This window comes from Cydia splendana, unplaced genomic scaffold (assembly GCF_910591565.1).
Source record: "Cydia splendana unplaced genomic scaffold, ilCydSple1.2 scaffold_94_ctg1, whole genome shotgun sequence".
Lineage (NCBI taxonomy): Eukaryota > Metazoa > Arthropoda > Insecta > Lepidoptera > Tortricidae > Cydia > Cydia splendana.
In genome coordinates this window covers 39069-57187 of record NW_026946911.1, presented here as the reverse complement: position 1 = coordinate 57187, position 18119 = coordinate 39069, and positions in this window count along the sequence as shown.

Here is an 18119-nt window from a genome sequence, read left to right as displayed (position 1 = left end):
TAGGTGTATAATCTGCTATCGTTTTTATTAATCCTTTTTCTTTCTTTTCTTGGTATCGTTCCCTATCTTTTCTGCGCCTTTCTTCGATTTCTTCTGCGTTTAATTTTGAACGAGCTCTGCGCATGCTCATTTTTTTTTGTTCCCGTCTTCTCTTTTTTCTCTCTTCTTCATTCAACTTTTCTCTCAATCTTCTCGGCATTTTGGCTAAAACAAATTAATTTTCATGCCAATTTGCCCAACACATCATGCATAAGTATCATGTCTCTAATATCTCTAGAAAGTGCGTTTGGTAAGTGTTGGGTTGTAATGCATTTAAGTTATGTATATACGGTTATATTGGCGACAGAACTTTCGTTCGGGCCGGGGGAAAAGCCGCGTCAGCGGCGCGCCCCCGGCATAAAAAACTTTTATGTTATTACCAAAATGTTCGGGGATTGCGATCTAAGACTGACATGTTTGTTAAAAATGTTACCATTTGTAAGTTTGACATCATTGGCCTTACTGAAACGTTCTTGACAAGCTCCGTGCGCGACGGTGAGCTCTTCCCCAGTGGGTGGCGTGTGGCGCGACGAGACCGCGCTGGCGACGCTGGCTGGGGCGGGGTGCTGCTGGCCGCACGCGAGCGCTACTCAATGCGTGTCCTTCATGACATTGATGGGCTTACCGCAGATATGGAGTTGTTATTTGCAACAATTACTTATAAGGATTTGAAATTTTTATGTTGTGTCGTATATCTACCTCCAAGCTATAATGCTGAGCAGTATACAAATGTCTTGACATGTATTGAAAATACCGTATGTACCTATCCTGACTTATGTTCCATATTGTTTGGCGATTTTAATCTAAATTCATGTTCGTCTAATGTAAAAACTGACTTTGATATTTTTTGTGACTTCTGTAAATTGACTCAGTATAATAATGTTTTTAACGAACACGGGGGCATGTTAGATCTCGTGCTGAGTGATTTAGATGAGAAACGGCTGTCGGTATATGCCTGTTCTGATGAAATGCTAGTCCCGATGGACGCTTACCACCCACCCCTTGCGATTTTGGTGACATTTCCATGCGGCCTGCCTCCGCCGTCTGTGCCGCCGCGCCCGCGCGCCACTTCCTGCCCTGACTGGAACTGGCGTAAGGCCAACTTCGAAAAGCTTTATTCGGCCCTGACCGCTATTGATTGGACCGATCTCCTAGCAGCTACTGACGTCGACTGCGCTACTTAAATCCTGTATGCCAAACTTTACTCATGCATTAATCAATTTGTTCCTCTAAAAAGCCGCTCTAATAACCATTCTAAATACGTATACCCAAAATGGTTCACAGGGGAAATTATCCGTAATATTAAATTAAAATACTTTTACTTGAAACGCTTTAGGCAGGAGGGCAAAGACTTCAACAGACATATGTTCAAATATTATAGATCGCAAGTGAAATATTTAATTGATGAAGCGTATAAACTTTACATTCAAAATCTACAATGCAGTATTGTTAACTGTCCGGGAAGGTTCTGGGATTATGTTAAAGACAAAAAAAGGGAACGACAACACAGTAATGAATCATTCTATGTCGATGGAAATGTGGTAAGTGGACAGGGCGCTGCGGATGCCTTCGCTAATTATTTCAGCTCAGTATTTCAGCAGGATAGGCCGAGCCTGGACGCGGCGGCCGCGGCGCGTGGGGCATACATTTCTGGTGACTCCAGGTCAGTTTCCATTCCCTTCGTCTCTGAATCTGATTTTGGGGCGGCTATTCGCAACCTTAAACCCCGCTCTTCAGGCGGGCCGGATGGTATCCCAGTATTTCTGGCCAAAGATTGTGCTGATATTTTGATTACACCTCTGTTGCACATATATAATCTCTCACTCAATCACTCCGCCTATCCAAATCGCTGGAAAACTTCTAGGGTGACACCGGTTCCTAAGGATGGTAACAATACAGATATTTTAGGCCTATAGCTGTTCTTCCTGTGTTTGGTAAAATATTTGAAATCATGCTTAACCGCCAAATAACTCTACAGGTGGCTAATCGCTTGCATCCCAGTCAGCACGGCTTCCGTAAGTCGCGATCTACAGTCACGAATCTAGTTGCCCTCGCTGACTATGTCTGCAAGGAGATGGATGAAGGGCACCAGGTCGATGCTGCATATTTCGACTTCAGAAAGGCATTCGACCTGGTCGACAACGACGTCTTGCTGAGCAAGCTGGCGCTAGCGGGCTTCACACCAAAGCTATTAGATTTCTTTGCTAATTACATGAGTGGCAGGCAGCAGTACGTCAGGGTGGACGGCTTCGAGTCTAATGACTACTACACGCTGTCTGGTGTGAGTCAGGGCAGTACCCTGGGGCCTACTCTTTTTCTCCTTATGATAAATGACTTACCGGACACAATCAGAGCTGCTAAATGTCTTCTTTTCGCTGATGACCTGAAGCTGTTCCTAGGCATTCATAGTATTAGCGACAGCGCAGAGTTGCAAGCTGATATTGATGCTGCTGCCAGGTGGAGTGAGAGAAATCGACTTCCCTTTAACGTAAAAAAGTGTAAGGCGATAACTTTCTCGCGTAAACGTTCTGCTCTTCAAACTGGGTACAGCTTAGCGGATTCCTCCTTGGAGAAAGTTAGCGAAATTCGAGACCTGGGTTTAATATTAGATAGTAAATTTGACTTCCATTCGCATATCAATAGTATTTGCAAGCAGGCCAGTAAAACCTTAGGATTTGTAATGAGAATATCCAAGCAATATCACGTTGGAGTGGCTAAGGTTCTCTATAACGCATACGTGCGCAGTAAGTTGGAATATGGTGCGGTTGTCTGGGATCCATATGAGGACAAGTATTCCCTAATGCTTGAAAAAATACAACGAAAATTTGCATGTTGGTTGTATAAAAAAGCCTATGGATATTACCCTTACCTCTACCCTTCCATCTTTGTCTCGGGGATGGTTGGGCTAGACACGCTCGCATTGAGGCGGAAGTTGTTGCTCCTGGTGCACTATCTCTCAATCATTCACCACCAAGTTGATAGCCCTGAGGTGTTAGAGAAGATAGGGTTGTTGGTTCCTAGGAGGATACCGCGGGATGTGGACGGGGCGGTCGCGCCGCGTCGCCGGCCGTGTGTGTTGCTGCGGCCGTCCGCTCGCACATTTTACGCGAGGCACGCACCTACCACGCGTGCTTTATCATTTCTACATATTATGCTCACTCAACACGTTGACGCTGACATGTTCGCCGATCGTTTAGCAAACTTGTGCAAAACTGCTAGACAATTTTTAAATTTTCATACTGCATGACATTGTATATGTGTGTATTGTAATCTGTTTTGACATTTAATTCATATAATTTTTAATTTGTTTGACATTTTTATGCGCATGTATTTATATTTTTGTATGTTTTTAATTGTTACTATTTTGACAATGTATATGTTAGCGTGTAAGTGATTTGGTCTGTAACTGTAAGCTTACATTGTGTTCAATAAATAAAATAAAATTAAGTGCAGAAATAAAACAATAACAGAATTTTAAAGTCATATCAAATGTGCAGTTAAAATTAAAAGTAGCTATAACATGTTTAAAGTTAAGACTCGCAGTTAGTATTGCTGCTTAATAAGTAATAAACAAGGGTTCATTTTAGTTACCTACAGAAAGTGATAGCTTTTGTTGTTTTTAAGCAAAGCAACACATAATTTTTATTTTATTTTTTTTATTTTTTTAATTTTTGCTGAAGTGGTAGAGTATGTACACCAGAAGACCGGCTACACGCTGAGGGTGTTCCAGCTTCGATCGCGCCACTACGTGCACTTCAACTCTTTTGTGGTGCTCGTGCCGCGACCGCTGCAGGGAACCATCGAGTGCGTCGACTTCTGGCCGAAAGGTGTCGTGTTTCGGAGGTTCCGGGGCAAACTGCCGAATCCGACACAAGAGCGGCCGATGCAACGGAGCCACGCCGTTTTGTCGACTAAATAGTGTTTAGTTTTAAGTTTATAAAATACATATGTATGTTAGTCTGTAAGGTATTTGTAATATGGGCCTTGTTGCCTGAATTAAATTTCTAAATAAATAAAATAAATAAATAAATAATTTTGCCAGTAAATAATGAACAATATCCAGGGATCGGATATTCGGATCGATATTTACCTAAACTTGGCAAAATCCCGGAAATTGTTGGGAAAATATGGAGTCGGCTTCTTTTTTATTATAAGTTTAATACATATGCTCCGGGACTCCGGGATCGCACGAAATGACATAAGATGGTACAAATTTACCTACTTACTATGTGCAGTTAAAATTAAAAGTAGCTATAACATGTTTAAAGTTAAGACTCGCAGTTAGTATTGCTGCTTAATAAGTAATAAACAAGGGTTAATTTTAATTACCTACAGAAAGTGATAGCTTTTGTTGTTTTTAAGCAAAGCAACACATAATTTTGCCAGTAAATAATGAACAATAACCAATAACTTTAACAAACAGCATTGCTTGCTCCCAGCATTAAAAATATATTTTCTGTGGACACTGGTCACTCAAGTGGACACATTCCATTGATTCCACAGGAAAGACGTATATGTCCACAGAAGTGATTATTTTAGCAAACCACAGAAAAGACGTCCACAGAATGGAAATTTTATGCAATAAGTGAATGACATAGCGTTTGACTTTTAGGTTAGAAATCAGATCTTACGTTTCTGCAAAATAGCCTTTCCTAGGAACATCTGTGGCACGTTTATTTATTTATGGAATGTGTACTTACCTGATGCACACTTTAACAGGAAAGTCGCACTGATCTATGACAAATTTATTTAAAATTCAATAAAAAGGTTCCGAGAACTTCTTTCGCATAGATTCAAGGCGCATTCAAGATGGCGACTGGACGCTTTGCGGTGTTGCCAGTTAAAAATTCCGTCATTCATGGAAGTTTTTAGCAACTTCAAATCTTGTTTGCGTTTTTGACGGCCACAGGAAAGTTGTTTAAGCATATAACCCCATATTTATACTCTCATCCAAAAAAAGTATAGCAAATTTTTTTAAGCATTGCATAAAAAATAGTTCTTGATAATTTTTGCTACGATTACATTACAAGTGCTAAGGGCTTATAAAGGAAATAAAAGCTACTATAGCACTCGGAACTAGTGAACCATGATTCTGAACAGTCCACAGAAGAGATTTTTGTTTATAATTAGTTTTTTTTTCTCTTTAATTGTAAAGACATACGCAAATATGAGTAAAGTTTCATTATTAAGGATATTATACACAGCCAAAAAAAAAAACGATAATGGTCATTTGTTTTTGCTGTTTTTTCAATGTGAACATACTTTTGAGTATGACCCATATTTGCTGTATGGGGCAGCGAAAATGAATCGTTGAGGGTCGAAATCATCAACAAAGACGATAAATTTTGGCAGGAGAAGATGGAACCAAAGTTGACAAAATTTTATATTTACTGCATACTTCCAGAACTAAGTGATCCTCGTCACCCTCGGAACATGCCCATCAGAAATCCAGCCTATATAGAAGAAGCAATTAAGAAAATAAAAAGTAAAAAAAAAATATAAACAAGAAAAAGGTGACTAGATAACCTGTAAACGAGTATTTATCAAAATGTATGCACGAATTTATTGAATAACGGCCCCGCCCCGGCTTCGCATGCGTTACCCTTAACCCCTTGCCGCATGAACCTAATAAAAATTAGTTGTTTTTTGAGCTTTAACCCTTATCTTGGCATTGTAACACCTGTGAAAGAACCTCTTTCTTACTTTATTACCTAACAAAATAATTCTGGTTTCGGAATTGTGCCTTCGGGTTCCGTCGTTATAACATACTAAAATTGAAAAACATAACTAAAATGAGTATAAAAAGTTAAACACATATTTCTTTTTTGGAGCAGTTCAATTGTAATAAATTCATGAAGCATGCATAATTTACTATTTTACTGGAACAAATCATACCATAGAAATAGGGTTATACCCACTAGTCACCACCAAGTTTTACCAGTGGTAACTACTAGGAATTTTTTCCCACCTTTTACCAGTGGTAACTACTGGGAAAAAAAATCTCCTGGGAATAATATTTCCCAGTAGTTACCACTGGTAAAAGGTGGGATTTTTTTTTTCCAGTAGTTACCACCAAAATTTTGTTAGAGTTCAGTACTAACTACTAATAAAAACAGTATAAATACAGGTTGTTTTTTTATAGTCACCTGCAATAATTTACGGGGTAAATATGTAGGTCATATCATTCTGAACGTGAACAACTTTTACTATGAAACCAATATCGAAAAGGCGAAAAAAAATTTACTCTCCCATACAAATATCAACATCAGGGCAAAATGTATGACACAGCCAATTTTTTTAAATAAATTGATGGTTTAATAAATTAATATAAATTGATGAGTGTTTCATTTCAGTAAACTGCCTTGAAAATGATCAAAAATACTAAAGCATAAACTGCTTAATTACCTAATAAAATCACTTGAAAAATAATCTAAATGGATGATTAAATTTATCCTTACATTCACATTTTAGTTTCTGCACTTGTACCGGTTAAACTGTTTTGATATTTTCGATCACTTTTAAGGCAGTTTACTGAAACACTAATCGACTTATAATTATTTATTAAAGCACTCTATATTTATACTATACTATTTATTCTGTTTTTATTAGTATTAAAATTTTGGTATCTAATTTTGGTTCTGGTGGTTTGGTGGAAAAAAATCCCACCTTTTACCAAACCGAGTTGGTGGTAACTACTGGGAATTATTTTTCCCAGTAGTTACCAGTGGCAAAAGGTGGGAAAAAAATCCCAGTAGTTACCACTGATAACAACTTGGTTGTAACTAGTGGGAATAATCCTAAAAATATAATTTACTATACTTACACTTAAACTACATAAAAACGCCCACTCAAATAAATACCGGGATTCGAACCCAACATTTATAGACCAGTTTTATTTGTTTGCCAGAAAGAGAATGTAAGATAAAATATAATAAATTAATAACTATAATGGAAATACCTCTTCTTCTTGACTATCTGATCCCTGACTATCGCTTGAATTAATCCCATTATTTGGCTGTGCCTCATTTAATTTTTCCTTATGTTCCATATGCATAAGTAAATCTTCGGTTTGTGAAACTTCTTTGTAGATACTCCTGAAAAGAATATACATTTAATCAGATAGATAATATTTTATACTCATTGACACTTCTATAGTCGCTAATGGGTCTACATGACCCAGTCGCCTATTTTTTAAACACTAACAGTTTTGCATTGCAGTCACGGCACGATCCCGTGGCTACCGGACTAAGAGCCAGTTGCACCAACCACAGTTAACGGACTGATCAACATCACGCAGCAGAGATGTATGAAATATCCCATACAATAAAATTTAGCGAACGCTTAAACGGTGACAACGGTTTGGTGCAACCGACCCTTAATCAGCTTTGTTTAACCTACGGAAGAATCGTACCAAGCGGCATCGCCTAAGGCAAAAGTGCATACTCACTGCAGTTACTTACCCCAGTATGAAAATCCTATGCGCCGGACTAATAGAACCAGTGGTAACCATTATCGTATATGAAATTTGATACAAAATGGGATGACTCGAGCCGTTAGCGATTATTATGACATGATTTATATTCTTGGATAAAAACGCAGCATGGCTCTTGGTCTACTTACTGAGTAATATTGCACGTTCGAGGCTGACAATTTGATTTGATTATTATATTTTCATCGAGTTGTTGCAAAGCCTGTCGTTTTCTTTGATCTCTGTAAAAACAATAAATGATTATTTTATTTATAAATTTGTTAATCTCAACAAACTCAACAACAACAAATTTGTAAAACAATTTCTCCATGCGAACTCAATACGAAGTAATAATAATTCTATTTATTCTTAAATAATAATCTAATACCTTAAACGAGCAATTCTTGTTTATTTATATGTTATATATATGTATATAATACATATAATAAAATTTGCTATATGGGGTTTGTGGGGGCGATAAATCGATCTAGCTAGGTCTTATCTCTGGGAACACCCGCATTTTTGAGTTTTTATATGTTTTCCGAGCAAAGCTCGGTGTCCCGATATTGCTAATTAAGTAACACAATTTAAAATTACAATACAATAAGTACTCTTTATTGCACACCTCACATAGGTGCTTGTAGTACTCGTAGTAGTTACGTAGAAAATAGGCTGATCTTCTTTCTAGAGTTTATTATATTATTTTACTACTATATTTTATTGTATTGAAATAACAAAATGTACAAACCAGATATAAAAAAGAATGAAAGTGATTACTTACACTACGATTCTTAGTTAATTCATCCTTTGTTGTTGACAACGTTTTAATTTCTGCACTTTCGGCATCTTTAAAACAAATTATTGCGTCCTTTCGCTCACGTAAAATTCACCCACTCACTTTACACTTAAATAAATAGTGTCCTATCACTCAAAATCGTACGAACAATCCTAGCGGAGAATAATTGCGCGCGCGTCGCGTCAAGTGGCACAGGTTCCTCGTCCGACGGCCGTGAGGCGACTGCCCCGCGTCGCCCGCGCAGAGACCCGGGCGCCGTGGTTATGCACGAAGTTGAATCATGGTATAATAATATACTCCGCCTGGTACTCTATTCCGAGATTCGCGTATGACCTAACTGACACGGGCCTACGTCATCATGCTGTTTACAGGTTCTCAAACTTTAAAATGTGGGAGAATTTACACCAACGGTGAAAATTATTTTAACGGCATTAATTTTAAGTTATTCATGTAGAAACATAGTAAAATAAAACAAATCTAATGTATTAAATTAAACTTTATTTACTATACAAGACAAACGTTTGAAAAACTAATTCACAGTTACACATTAATTACCAAGCTTACGGCGTGAAAAGTTTGGAAAACACTGCGACTGCTGACACTGAGCGAGAAGGAAATAACAATTAACACGCGTTCGACAAGGATGACGGTCAGGGCATGAAGTTATCTTGATCCGAATTGTCAAATGTGACAGCGCTATCCTGTGTTGTCAGTAGTGTAAACAGAATTACCCCGAACGTCTGAAATTTCTGTCGTGAATCGGAAGATATTGCTAACGAATAATTAAAAATGACGTGTTATTGTAAAATTTAAGATAAAATACATATAAATGAAAATTATAAAGAAATATTTTAACTTATTAACCATAGGTATAATGTACCCATGTAACATGTTATGTTGAAATAAAGTGGCAATGTTATTGTGACGTAGGCCCGTGTCACTCTGGGAATAGAAGACCATGTTTTATTAGACCATGAGTTGAATAGTTTCGATTTCTCGAAAACTATTTATTCAATTGAAAAATCGTTGGACAAAATTGAAGTGTACATCATTTTTCACTATTGGTCAAAGTTTCATGTCTAAATGTTGCATAATAAGGGATTAGATAGGGATTTTAGCTCGAGAAAAGGGTTTACGAAAAAAATCATTCTTATGATATAGTATCTTTTTTGAAATATCAGTTTAGACGTAATTAAAGATCAATAACCAAGCTAAGATATTGTGTATAGAACTTTATTGTTTATACAATACTCAAGTATCCTATAGCGATGTAAAAACAGCAATTTCGGCCGGGTAGCTCCTTAATGAAGCGCTTCATAGCGACAAGGCTGAGAAGTGGATAGAAGCCATGAATGAGGAACATGAATCATTACTAAAAAAACCGGGCAAGTGCGAGTCCGACTCGCGCACGAAGGGTTTCGTACCATAATGCAAAAACGGCAAAAAAAAACGGTCACCCATCCAAGTACTGACCCCGCCCGACGTTGCTTAACTTCGGTCAAAAATCACGTTTGTTGTATGGGAGCCCCATTCAAATCTTTATTTTATTCTGTTTTTAGTATTTGTTGTTATAGCGGCAACAGAAATACATCATCTGTGAAAATTTCAGCTGTCTAGCTATCACAGTTCGTGAGATACAGCCTGGTGACAGACAGACGGACGGACGGACGGACGGACGGACAGCGGAGTCTTAGTAATGGGGTCCCGTTTTACCCTTTGGGTACGGAACCCTAAAAACAATACATGGACTTTAGTTGACTTACCCGAGAATAAAAAAGTAATACCGTGCAAGTGGGTATTCAAAACAAAGAATGATGAAAAAGGAAATGTGACGCGATACAAGGCAAGATTAGTCATAAAAGGCTATAAGCAAGCAAGAGGTATAGACTACAATGAAATATATGCCCCTGTTGTTCGGAACACTTCAATAAGATATTTGATTGGTTTGGCAGCAAAATACAAATTACAAATCCATCAAACAGATGCAATAACAGCGTTTCTACAAGGAGACATAGATAAGGAAATTTATATGTCACAACCGCCATACTTTGAAAATGGACAAAAAGTATGTAAATTAAACAAATCCATTTATGGTCTCAGACAAGCAAGCAGGCAGTGGAATCTTAAATTAAATGCTGCTTTACTTGAGATAGGTATGAAAAGATCAAAATTGGATCCCTGCATATATTTTAGAATATTAAATGAAAGTGACATATTATTTGTAACTGTTTATGTTGATGACCTACTGTATTTTCTTAACAACTACAACACAGCCCTAGAAGTTAAAAATAAACTTAAAGAAAAGTTCTTTATGAAAGAGTTGGGCAAAGCAAAACATTGTATAGGTTACAGGATCACACAGGAAGACAACGGTGACATTTCCATTGACCAGTCGGCTTACATACAAAAAATATTAACCCGCTTTGGAATGATGGACTGCAAGCCGGTGTCGACACCATGTGAAACAAATGTTACATTAAAAAAGGTTAAAAATTAAAAAGATATTATAAGAAATAAGCCATACCAGGAAGCAGTGGGCTGCTTATTGTACGTTTCACAAGGCACACGGCCTGATATAGCATATATAGTAAATACACTGAGCAGATTTAATAACCAACCTACAGAAGAGCATTGGATGGCTATTAAGAGAGTGCTAAGATATCTAAAGGGCACAATATACACAAAGCTTACATACAAAAGTGATCAACACACCAATATTGTTGGATATAGCGATGCTGATTGGGCCGGTGACTCTGAAGATAGACGGTCGTGCACCGGATATATTTTTATTTTCCAAGGAGCCGCTTTGAGTTGGAACTCACGAAAACAACAGACCATTGCCCTTTCGACATTGGAATCCGAATACATGTCATTAGCATCCGCTACACAAGAATGTATTTGGCTAAAACAATTACAAGAAGAGTTTTGGCCTAATCTTTCAGGTATTCCTACGGTTTTATACTGTGATAACCAAAGTGCCATTTAGTATTTCAGGTAACGACATGTATCACCCGAGGAGCAAACATATTGATGTCCGCTACCATTTTCTTCGAGAGTGGATATCCACCGGACAAATATCCGTGCAGTACTTACCAACGCAGGAGATGATTGCTGATCTCCTAACTAAAGGACTACAAGGACCTAAACACAAAATGTTCACTGATTTAATGGGTTTGTGTTCAGGAGAGGATGATGAAAGTAAACACAAACCACTCAAGCGCCTGCACGAAAACTAGCACATCGTCGTAAGGATTGATTTCATTAGTCTCTAAATTAGCTATATTCGTCAGGTTGTTGACTGCTGGTGCATCCAAGGATGCTAGTGCTGCTAACCTTCTGCGTTTTGACCGCTTACTACAAGCCGAAAAGTCCTTTTTTGGCCATCCGGCTGAAGTAGAGGGTTCCGAATGGCCCGATGGTGACGGTTGTCCCAATTCAATATTTTACGTCTTTTCAGTCACCTTATTTTTTTTTGGCAAATTAACACTTTGCTTCTCACTTAACCAGTCCGAATGTTTCTTAAGAACTATACACTGATTTCGCAAAGGTTTCCAATAAATTACAAGTCTACTACAAATGTAAGTACTTTATGATGTTATCCAAATCACATTCCTATTAATTGTTCTAGCACTTGACAACGTCATTCTGTATCTGAACTACTTAGTTAAATAAAAATCCCTTTATAAAAGATCCGACGTACACATCACCTGAAAAAAGAAAGAAAAAGTGTAAATTTCCATTCGTAATATTTTCGTAGTACTGCTACGTGTTGGCCTACGCAGGCGTTTTCTAAATACCACATTTGCAAATATTTGCAAAAACAAGTCTATGGCCGTTAATCTCGAAATATTGAGCTTCAAAATGATGCTAGTTTCGTAAGATAAATAAAATCGTGTAGTAACATAACTAAAAGCTTAAGTCAATAAAATATTTTAATCGTGATTCTTACGACTTTTTACAGTGGCGTAGACCTATTATTATTCATCATCATCATTTCAGCCATAAGACGTCCACTGCTGAACATAGGCCTCCCCCTTGGACCTCCATACGTGCCGGTTAACAAGATCGTCTGTCCATCTTGTGGGTGGACGTCCTACACTGCGCTTGCTAGTCCGTGGTCTCCACTCGAGCACTTTTCGACCCCATCGGCCATCTTCTCTGCGTGCAATGTGGCCTGCCCATTGCCACTTCAGCTTGCTAATCCGGTGGGCTATGTCGGTGACTTTAGTTCGTCTACGGATCTCCTCATTTCTGATTCGATCACGTAGAGAAACTCCGAGCATAGCCCTCTCCATAGCTCGTTGAGCGACTTTGAGTTTTGAGATGAGGCCGATAGTGAAAGACCACGTTTCGGAGCCGTAAGTCATCACTGGTAACACACATTGATTAAAGACTTTCGTCTTGAGGCACTGAGGTATGTCGGACGAAAAGACATTACGTAGTTTCCCGAACGCTGCCCAACCGAGTTGGATTCGGCGGTTGACCTCTTTCTCGAAGTTGGACCTACCTAATTGGACTACTTGTCCTAGGTAGATGTACGAGTCAACAACTTCGAGTACCGAGTTCCCAACAGAGACTGGGATGGGCACAACATTGGCATTTGACATAAGTTTCGTCTTGTCCATGTTCATTTTCAAGCCCACCCGTTGTGAAACTCGGTTGAGGTCATCGAGCATCATGCTGAGTTCCTCCATCGACTTTGCCATGACTACGATATCGTCGGCAAACCGAAGGTGAGTGATGTATTCGCCGTTGATGTTGATGCCAAGTCCTTCCCATTCCAGGAGCTTGAAGGCGTCTTCCATTACGGCAGTAAACAGTTTCGGAGAGATAACGTCTCCCTGCCTTACGCCTCTTCGCAATGGAATCGCCCTCGTGCTCTGCTCCTGTACTCGGACCGACATGTACCGATAGTCAATATGGCATCGCTGAAGAGACTCAAGCACCGCCCATGTTTCCACCGAATCGAAGGCTTTCTCATAGTCCACAAACGCTAAGCATAATGGCAAGTTATACTCTTCGGTCTTCTGTATAACTTGCCGCAGCGTATGGATGTGGTCTATGGTACTATAGCCTTTTCGGAAACCGGCTTGTTCGGGAGGCTGGAAGTCATCAAGTCTGTGTTCGAGACGGTTCGTGATGACCCTTGAAAACAGCTTATAGACATGGCTCAGAAGCGTGATGGGTCTGTAGTTCTTCAATAGGTTGTTAACACCTTTTTTGAAGAACAGCACCACCTCGCCTCTATTCCATGTTTCAGGCGTTATGCCCTCGGACAAGACGGAATTAAAGAGCTTCTGGAGGACTTTAAGTACCGGTGTTCCACCTGCTCTCAGAAGCTCTGAAGTGATTCCGTCTTTGCCCGGCGCCTTGTTGTTCTTAAGCTGCTTCAGGGCCATCCTAATCTCGTACAGACTGATGTCCGGGATATCTTCGGTATAATGTCGGGACAGCTTGGCTCTTGGATCTCCTACCAAGCTGTCAACGGGCTTTGTGATCGAAGTGTATAACTGTCCATAGAACCTCTCGATCTCACCTAAAACCTCCGCTTTGCTCGACGCTATGCTGCCATCTTCCCGTTTCAGCTTTGTCAGCTGGCTTTGCCCAATAGACTTGTCCTTTGCGAACACTTTGGAGCCTTGGTTTCGCTCAATAGTCTCTTTAATATGGTTAGTATTAAAGAGACGCAGATCATGTCGCAAGGACTTAGATATACGTCTATTGAGCTGCCTATATGACTCCGCGTCATCGGGAGACTGCAACTGTAGCGAGCGTCGTTCAGCCATGAGGTTTAAGGTTTGCTCGGTCAATTTCTGAGGTCTATCTTTACGGCGGGGTCTAAAAAACTTAGACCCTACTGTGTGGACAGTTTCCACTAGCCCGTCGTTGATTTCGTCCACTGAAGCCAAGTTCTCTAGGCAAGCAAAGCGGTTAGAGAGCTCGAGTTGAAAGCTTTCGGGGTTTTGAACATGGGCTCGAGTAGGTCGGAGCGTAGACTTCATCAGCCTGGACCTTTCAAGTTTAATATTGATATTCAGTGTGCCTCTTACGATTCGGTGATCACTACCGGTCTTTACCCTGTTGATCACAGAGACATCACTGAATATCCGTTTCTTGTCGGTCATGATTAAGTCTATCTCGTTTCTCGTGGAACCGTCAGGACTCATCCAGGTCCATTTCCTGTGAGGCGGCATCTGGAAGAAAGAGTTCATCATGAAGAGTTCCTCTCTCTCCAGAAAGTCGGCCAGCCTCTGACCCCTAGGGTTCCGTTGCCCATACCCAAATTGCCCCACTCTCAACTCATCCCCGCTTCTCTTGCCCAACTTTGCGTTGAAGTCCCCCATAACAACAGTAAAGTAGGTTTTAGAAGTATGTATGGCCCTACTTACGTCCTCATACATAGCTTCTACTTCATCATCGGAGTGTGACGAGGTCGGTGCGTATACCTGAATGACCTTCAGCGAATATCTTTTGGATATTCTGAGTATTAGGTATACCACCCTGCTCGACACACTGTCGATGGTTATTATGTTGTTTACGAGGGACTTGTGAACGAGAAACCCGACACCACCTTGGGACTGTTGGTCGCCCTCCCGGTGGTAGAGCAAGTTACCAGACTTCAGGGTTGTCGTGTCCTCCCCCTCTCTACGGACTTCGCATAACCCTACAATGTCCCAGTGTAACCTGCTCAGTTCCTCTTCCAGCTCGCAGATCTTTTCGTCAGTCCTCATAGTGCGTATGTTGTGTGTTACCAGGGCCAGTCGTCGTCGGGGCGGGTAGCCGGATCTTTGCCGGAGATTCTTAGCACCCCTGACCCCGCTAATGCCCTGACCGCTACCATAGCCAGAGCACCGGGGGTCGCCGGAACCTCGGGGCCGTGGTTTTATTGTGCTCATCATGATGGGGGGTGAATGCCATAATCGCCACGCTTGGCAGGCGGGTTGGCGATCGCAGTCGAGTACACCGAATTTGAGGGACGCTGCTGCCCGTCCACCGGTGGTCTTGGACGTAGTTTAAGGGCATACCCGGGTCCTATTATTATTAATACATATATATTATTGCAATGCTAAACTATCTATGTAAATCAAAACAACATACCTGATTCTTTAAGCTCCATATTAATAATAATCACTAAAGTCACTATTTAGTCAGGAATTCACCACTAATGACCGATCACTTCATGAGTCTCTGATAAGAGAGCGCGTAAAAACGGGAGTTGTTTTCACTTTCGAGGCTCGTTATAGAATTAACGTAATTAGTTATACAAGATTTATTTATATTAAATCAAAGTACGTTTATTGGCAAACAATAAACAGCCATTGTAAATTTAAAAATACCACATGCGTTTTTTTTTAAATTATGGCCTAAGTGCAGCCCACCGTGCACTGGAGAAGTTTGCGGGTCAAATTCGGGCACAAAATCATTTCTTCCCACATAACGCCCCCCACTGCTGGAGGCACTAAAATTTGCTGAATTATTCTCTTGCACCGGGGTAGAGCTAATCCGTTCAGTGCGCACACTCATATTAGACTCATTACTATCTGGTTTCTTTCTAAGAAGCTCTCATACAATTTTCTCTAATGCTTCTATACAATCATCTTTCTAATCTAATTAATATTGTTATTTTATATTGTTATTATTTTTGACGGCCGGTCTGGCCTAGCGGGTAGTGACCCTGCCCGCGAACCCGATGGTCCTGGGTTCGAATCCCGGTAAGGGCATTTATTTGTGTGATGAGCACAGATATTTGTACCTGAGTCATGGATGTTTTCTTTGTATTTAAGTATTTGTATATTATATATGTCTCATCGTGACTCCAGAATGACATGTTGCAGCGTTACAGTTCTTAGTTTTTGACGCCTGTATAAAATCGATTAGCAATTTTTGCCTACGTATTACTGATTTGTAACGAAATTCATAAGGTTACGTAGAGAGTACACGTATCCCCGTCTATCGGCGTATTGTTGAACTAAGATGACTGGTAAAAGGCTTTGGAACGTCAAGTGGTTTAACTTGGGTGAAGTTCGGTATGAGGTGGCAGTTTTGTCGTTATGTTGGTAGACTGGTCAAGCAGGTTAGCCAACTTGACTTTGAGGCGGGAGCAGTGAGGCTCCGCCGCGGGGATTCTTGATCGCACCTTGCTAGAGATCGGACGTTAGCCATCCTCGTGCCTAATTCGCCACGTTCCTGATAGCCACGTCAAATTAAGCCGAATTTGGGCAATCTGCGGAAATAATTCGTGTAGTTTTGAAAATTGATACATATATACCTTGTGGTGTCCACAGATAAACATACTAAAAGTCCTCGAGGGTAGGGGGGGTGCTGAGGGTGTAGGGGGGAGGGGGGTTTGAAGGTACCCTTTTTCATATTTTTGCTCATATCTCGAATACCTGTACGAATAGCATTATAATTACTTCGGACAAAAGTTTTATCATTAAATTTCCTACAAATTTGGTTATGTTTATTTTTACTCTGTGATCAATACTTTAGGAGGTACAGGCTGTTAAAGTTAAATAAGGGATAAAAAATAGACGATATAAGAAAACGTCGTTTTTTCGTAATTGTTCATCAGAAATAAAAAAAATAGTTTAGAGTAAGCAAGCTAAGCGACCTGCTGATAAAATATAAAAAACCGGTCAAGAGCATGGCGGGCCATGCTCAGTGTAGTGTTCCATAGTTACCCGTCTGTCAAAATAGACTATTTGCAAAAACTCAAAAACAGCTATACCGATTAGGTTCGCTGTATTTTTCCTTGAAAGTCTTTAGTAAGCTATGTTTTTATGATTCTTTTCATATTTTTTGGACCCATGGTTCAAAAGTTAGGGGAACTAAAGTGGTAAACACAACTTTTTTTCTTTCAGATCGATTATTTCCGGAAATATTAAGTTGATGAACATTCAACGCGAATCCGCACCCGCACACTACGACTTCAATTATCTAATTTATCTAATTTATCTACACACATATCATAAACCCTCTATGATGCCTTCAAAATCCGTAAATACTGGCCCACATTACGATTAACTGTTTGTTTACAGCAAATTTCTTATCTGTGAAAATGTTGTAATAGCTTCATTACTATATCAAAATCGATTTGGTAATGCATTCAAATTTCGAACAACTCGGAAAAAAAAGCAATTTGATTTGACCCCTATTTTATTAAGATAAGATAAGATAAGATATATTTATTTCATTATAAAATACATTATAAATTTGCCTTAAATCAAACCTAAAACGTATTACTATAATGATCGTCAGAGATTACGTTTATGCAAAGAAACACAATTATGTCTAATTATTATTGTTATAGCATAGTACATTACAATTATTATTAGGATCAGTTCTATACAATGAAGAATTAAGTTTCAACAAATACTACTATAGCCACGTCAAATTAAGCCGAATTTGGGCAATCTGCGGAAATAATTCGTGTAGTTTTGAAAATTGGTACAGATATACCTTGTGGTGTCCAGGCTGTTAAAGTTAAATAAGAGATAAAAAACTTTTTACAAAAAAAAGCAAACCGACTTCAAAAAGGATGAAATAAAATATTATCCTTTTTGAAGTCTATGCGTTACCAACTGATATGTTTGAAGTCGGTGCCAAGCCAAATTTTGAAGCATACCATGATTTTGGTGCCATTCGATAAGGATGTACCTACGTTGGATTGCCTTACACGACGACAATGAACGTACTTTCTGTAGGTACAGTCGACGTTAAAAATATGTTTACACTTTTCGCCTTATTACAAAGGAGTAAGGTGCAAAAGTGTAAACATATCTTTGACGTCGATTGTATCTAAGAACACACCTCAGA